We start from the raw sequence: 6,404 nt of genomic DNA, 5'->3' as shown, positions 1-6,404 counted from the left end.
CAAGCATCATACAGACTTGCTGCAAACATCAAGATTCCATGCAGTTACTGCTTTCTGAGGCAGCATAAGGTCCCTTATCACCCTGCAGCTCTGTTGCCCCTTCACATACAGACCAGAAGACCACTTAGGTAAATTATTTCTGAAAATTCCACAGAATAATGCTAGATCTTCTTTTCCATGGGAAAACATGGCCATGACCACTAACCTCTGCTGATCATTATGCCCTATTCTTGGTATATGCCTAGAAAGAGAGAATAAAGCTTAATAAAAGACTAGGGTCTTTTTATAAATTTTTATAAATTTGGACATAGTGTTTTACTTTGTGATATGTGTTTAGGCAAACTATGCTCCAACCATCCTGTGTTCCAATCCCTTCGTCACTACCCCAGATCCCTCCCACCCAACTCTGACTCCTTGATAGATACATTTTTAAGTTTAATTGTTGAAATGTGGGTCCCATGCTTACAGTAGTGTTGGATTTAGTGGTTTAGATATATACAGATACCGCATTTCTACACCACTGGAGGTCCAAGGTCCCTGACCCTTGCCCTTGTGTTATTACCATATCTCTACTTCAGGTTTATCCCCTCCATTTCTATCCTTCCCTGGAATTTTATCTATAATCTATAGCCAGTCTTTTATTCATCATTATTCCTTAGACAGGTTTTTCTATATATCACAGATTAGTGAGAAATCGTGTGTTAAGTCCTTCTGACTTACTTAACATAAGAACCTCCAGTTCCAACTAAATTGCAGATAATTACAGGATTACAACAGTCTTTGTGTCTGCATAGTATTCCATTATGTGTATATAACAATCTCTTTGTCCACTCAACTATCTTAGACAATGAGTTATTTCCATAATCTGGCAATTGTACTAAGTGCTGCAATAAGTGTAAGTGTGCATAGTTCTTTTCAACTGAATATGTTGGCATCTGTGAGTAGAGACCAATCAGAAGGATCACCAGGTGTTATGGTAGCTCCATTCTTAGTTTTGTTTGTATTTCTTTATTCATTTGTTAACTCATTTTAATGACAGAAACCAAGCCCAGAACCTCATACATTTAAAAAATGGTCTTAATAATTGAGCCTCATCCCCCATCTGCCCAGATTGCAAGGTTCATTTTATTTATTTTCATTTTAGGCACCACAGTTTACAAAACTATTAATGAAAGGGTTTTATAGCACAATATTCCAGTACACACCTTTCATAAGTGTCCACTTTGCTCCACCACTGTCCCTGAGCATCCACTTTAATTCTTCCCTTGTTCTCTACCCTTTTGGTAAAATTTCTTCTAGAGACTTAGATCTCAATTTCTGTTTCCTTTGGGCATTCCTTATTCCCCTACTATGTTTTTCTATATCACCCACATGAGATGTACTCCTTCTGTATATGTATCTCTCCTTCTAACTAACTTTACTCAGCCTCTTTCTAGAGCACTCACTCTCCAGATTAAGCAATGTAACATAAAATTGCATGATTTCAACTTATATATAAGGAGCATACTATCGTGTAAAATAGCAGTTTCTTCATCATGCTTCTGTCTATAGAAACTTGGGTTGTTTACATATTTTACCTTTTGTGAATAGTGCTGCAATAAACATAGGAGCACAAACATCTTTTCTGAATAGAGCTACTGGGCCATTGGGATAGATACCAAATAGTGAAATTTCTGGGTGATGTAGAAGCTTAATTCCTTGGACAGGACTTTTTTTTTGCGGGGGGGGGGGGCACACCCAGCATTGCTCAGGGGTTACTCCTGGCTATCTGCTCAGAAACAGCTCCTGGCAGGCACGGGGGACCATATGGGACACCGGGATTCGAACCAACCACGTTAGGTCCTGGACCGGCTGCTTGCAAGGCAAACACCGCTGTGCTATCTCTCCAGCCCCTAGAAGCTTAATTCCTAATTTTTAAGTCAAATGCCTTTCTTTTTTTTTTTTTTTTTTTTTTTTTAGTACATACCAGTGGTACTCAGGGATTACTCCTGGTTCTGTACTCTGAAATCACCAACAGACTCAAATCATTTATATATAGTTCCAGGGACCCAACCCAGATCATCTGCATGAAAATCAAGTGCCCTCCTCACTGTACTATCACTCCACCCACTAAAACAGTAGGTTATGTGTTTTTTCTGTCTCTTTTCTTCATTATTGTTTTTTCTCTTTTTGGTTTCTGGGTCACACCCAGCGATGCTCAGGAGTTACTCCTGGCTGTCTGCTCAGAAATAGCTCCTGGCAGGCACGGGGGACCATATGGGACATCAGGATTCAAACCAACCACCTTTGGTCCTGCATCGGCTGCTTGCAAGGCAAATGCCACTGTGCTATCTCTCCGGGCCCTTCTTCATTATTGTTGATGTGTATTTGTACTCAAGTTTGCAGATACAGTTCTTGGGATTCAGAATGCTGTTGTTGTGGATTGTTATTATGCTCTTTAGTTCCTCAACTTCATTTTTGTGAATTTTTTATACTTTGAATCAGTTCTCCTTTAAATAGCATTTCTTTTCCTCAGTTTCTAATGCCATCATATAAAGTATGCATTTAAGGCCTCCTCAACAACAATCAAGGATTTTGATGAATTCAGTGACTCACCTGGACTTCTGTCCCTGTCTGCTGGAGCAGCTGGATTCTTTTGTTTTCCAATTATTTTTAGAGTATTTTAAGTGCTGACAGTGGAATTTCATTTTTCAGAATATCTCAGCACTGACCTAATTTGTTGTTTTACTCTCACCGGCTGCTGCTTATGCCTCTATTATTCTATCTTCACTATTTTGTAGCAGTACTTCAGTAGGACAGGCAGGAGATGAAACTAGTTCCTCCATCTTACTTAAAGGAGCTTTATAGAGGTATTCTGGCACTGAAGTAAAACCCTTTGTTTCCCACCAACTCTTATGACCTGTGAGGTGAGTGAAGGACAGCAATATTCTGATAGGAAGAAGGGAGAAATCTCCCATGATGGATCTCCCCAAGGCACAGCAGAGTTGGCAGAGGCTAAGAGGGGGAAGACCACTGACATTTCAGAGCTCCCATAGCCATTCAGGCTTCCTGATCTCTGCCCTTCTTAGCAAAATGCAGGTTTCTGAAACATTAAAGAAAGTGCTGATTTAAGGTAAATGCTTAGTAAAACATGGTTAATATTGCTATTTATGTCTCAAGTTTGTAACTGTCAAAAAGAACCTTGATCCTTCCATTCTCTTTTAATCTGTTGTCTGAGGCTTGAAGATTTGCCATCATCTAATTTGGCAGGAGACTGAAAACAGTTCCTGTTTGAGCCTTGGCCAACACATGCCCAGCAGAATGGCGATACAGCCAAAGCAAGCTCTAGTGGGGCACAGACCTCCACCGAACAGAATGCTTGTATTCCTGGACCAGGTGGCCTACTAAGAATGGGGATGAACTATCAGACACAAAGAAAGGAAGATTCCAAGAATCCTGAAGAAGAAGAATGATGCTTGGAAATGTCACTAATAATGACCTAGACATAACTTTTATTTCTGTCCCTTTTGTGCACTGAATTAGCCTTGTAAATTGTCCTTGCTCTAGTGTTTTATCTCTGGAGGAGAACCTAGCCTGTCTATGTCGCCCTGCATAAACCCCACCCTGTATTATTTACAGGTCCTGTGAGGCTCTGTCTTCTCCAGGGCCTCTTTGAGCAGCATAAAAGCTGGAAGTTATCCCAAAGCTCCTGTTGCCAACCCTAAACCTTGTATCTGGAAACCTCTCTGGGTTTCCTATGGAAGATCCCCAGAGAGTGAAAGCAGAGAGCAGAAGTCTGGCACCTTGGGTTAGGTAGACCGGAATCAACAACCCCAGGATCTCAGCCCAATATTATATCCTCACAATTTAATCCTCTATACCTTCGCTCCTGTTTGCAGCATGTGAAGGAAACAATCTTTTCTTTTTCTTTTTCTTTCTTTCTATTTTTTTGACAACCAATATTTTTTAATTACTATACTTAAGCCCCAAGGTTATTCATAATACAATTGGGTGGGTTTTATTTTCACAGCTACAAAATTGCTCATGATTGAATTTCAATCATACAATGTAAAACACTCTTCACACGTGCGCACACACACACACACACACACACACACCATGTCCCCAATTCCCTTCCTCCCCTTGCCTCTGGAAAAGACATTTATCCTCTTTCTCTTTCTCTTTTTCTCTCTAAAACATAACAAATAAAGCCACGCTATTTTATTTTATTTTATTTTATTTTATTTCTCTCTCTTATTTCTCTCTTCTTTCTCCCTCTTTTCTCTATCTCACTCTTTCTCTCTCTTCCTTTTTTTTTCCTTTCAGACACTCAGACATTATGGTTTGCAATAGAGGGGGTATCATATATATCACTTTATTTTCAGCACCTGGTTCATGTTCTCAAAGAAGAAATACAGATGGACAAAAGACATATAAAAATGCTCTAAATCGGGGCCAGAGAGATAGCATGGAGGTAAGGCGTTTACCTTTCATGCAGAAGGTCATCGGTTCGAATCCCGGCGTCCCATATGGTCCCCCGTGCCTGCCAGGAGCAATTTCTGAGCATGGAGCCAGGAAAAACCCCTGAGCACTGCCGGGTGTGACCCAAAAACCACAAAAAAAAAATGCTCTAAATTATTAATCATCAGCGAGACTCAAATCAAAACAACAATGAGATATCATCTCATACCAGAGAGACTGGTACACATCACAAAGAACAAGAACAACCAGAGCTGGTCTGGATGCACAGTTAAAGGGACTCTCATTCACTGCTGGTGGGAATGTTGACTGGTCAAGCCTTTTGGGAAAACCATATGAATATTCCTCAAGAAACTAGAAAATGAACTCCCATCTGATCCAGAAAACTCCTCCTAGGAATATACGTTCAGAGCCCAGAAACACAATGCAGGGAGCAGGATGCCAGGCTTCAGGATGCCATACAGCTGTTTAAATAAAAATAATTAAATAAAATATCTATTTTAATAAATTTTAAATAAAAATGGTGATCAACTGCACTGTGATTAGAAAGGTGAGAACAATGACCCCTCCTTTTTGGGCCCAAGCTCCCTGTGACCTAGGAAATGCAAAAAAGATGAAGAATAATAAAGGATATTCATTGATTTTCTTGAGCAGAAATAACTAATGTTAATAATTCTGTATTTCCTCCTTGTCTGTTTTTTCAAAAATAAAACATTGAATATTCAATTTAGCTACCAGACTATTTTAATTACAATGTTATATTATGATTTTCTTACTTCCTTCAGGGTAAACACATGATCTATAATTCACTGTACACTATTACACTAAGTAAATTTTTTTAGCTCTATCATCATTAGATATTGGGTATTCCCAATTGTTCACCATTGAGCAAGAACGATGACAGTTCTTATTCAGAGATGGTTTCTATATCTCTAAAGAATCATAAGTCACAGCTGGAGGGTGGCTAACTGATCAACCCTACCCACTTCCTTTTACCTGCAGGAAACCTGTACTTGCAAACAGCAGTACTTGTGCCTGAGCTTTTGTCATCCTCAAACCAGCCACTTGCCTCACACACTCCTTTCCCTAAGAAAACTACATATGTAAAATGTAAGATTCCCATTAATCTACATTCCTGAATGAGCAATGTCATAGATAAGAGTGCCCTAGAGAACAAAGAGGGTAAGAAATAAGTTTTTGTTGTACAGAATCATTTCTTTTTGGCCTTGCCAGAGTAGTTCGGCTCCTTCACAATACTGTTCTCAGTATCCATTCTTTTGCTCTAAAATTGCTGTGCAGACATTACACTGGAATTAAATCTCTCACAAAAGTGCATGTCCCAGATGAAAGCTAACAGAGTAACTTGAAAATTTAAGTTCTAGTAAAAATTTCTCACTAACCACTTGAATTTCCAACCTCCCACAGACTTCCTCTTGTGAACCCTTTAGATAATGCCCCTATGGAGCTTATCAAAACCCAGACTCTTTAGGAACTGAATTGATCAATCTTACCTGAACCTAGAAAGCTCTGTAGCATCAACCATAGGCCTTTAATAAAGATGTCTGTCTACAGCCATACCACCCTGAATGCGCCCAATCTCGTCTGATCTCAGAAGCTAAGCAGGGTTGGGCCTGGTTAGTACTTGGATGGGAGACTGCCTGGGAATACTGGGTGCTGTAGGCTTAAAAAGTAAAATAAAATAAAATTAATAAAGATATCTGCCCTGAGTCTGAAAACATGCCAAACATTGCTCTAGGAACCATAAGAAGGAAAGTTCTCTATCGCAATTTATCTGTGGTACCTCAACTCATCATTTTGCCATCTGCATTTCACATTGTTCATGCATGATGATCCCTAGATTTTGTTCTACATCTCCATTGACACCCCTCCAACACTTCCTCTAGCAGAGGTGAACCATAGCTTTATCATACTTAACATAAAAAATC

At 39.5% G+C, this 6,404-nt stretch overlaps 1 non-coding gene across 1 annotated transcript; it reads left to right on the top strand.

Moving 5' to 3' along the window:
* The first annotated feature begins 6,022 nt into the window (after positions 1–6,022).
* Positions 6,023–6,141, top strand: LOC126002178 (5S ribosomal RNA). The gene has a single exon (XR_007492949.1). It is a non-coding gene; the product is annotated as a 5S ribosomal RNA (ribosomal RNA).
* The last annotated feature ends 263 nt before the right edge of the window (positions 6,142–6,404 follow it).

The sequence above is a fragment of the Suncus etruscus genome, chromosome 2, assembly GCF_024139225.1.
Source record: "Suncus etruscus isolate mSunEtr1 chromosome 2, mSunEtr1.pri.cur, whole genome shotgun sequence".
Lineage (NCBI taxonomy): Eukaryota > Metazoa > Chordata > Mammalia > Eulipotyphla > Soricidae > Suncus > Suncus etruscus.
Note: the sequence above shows the minus strand (reverse complement) of the source record. Positions and strands in the feature narration are given on the sequence as shown.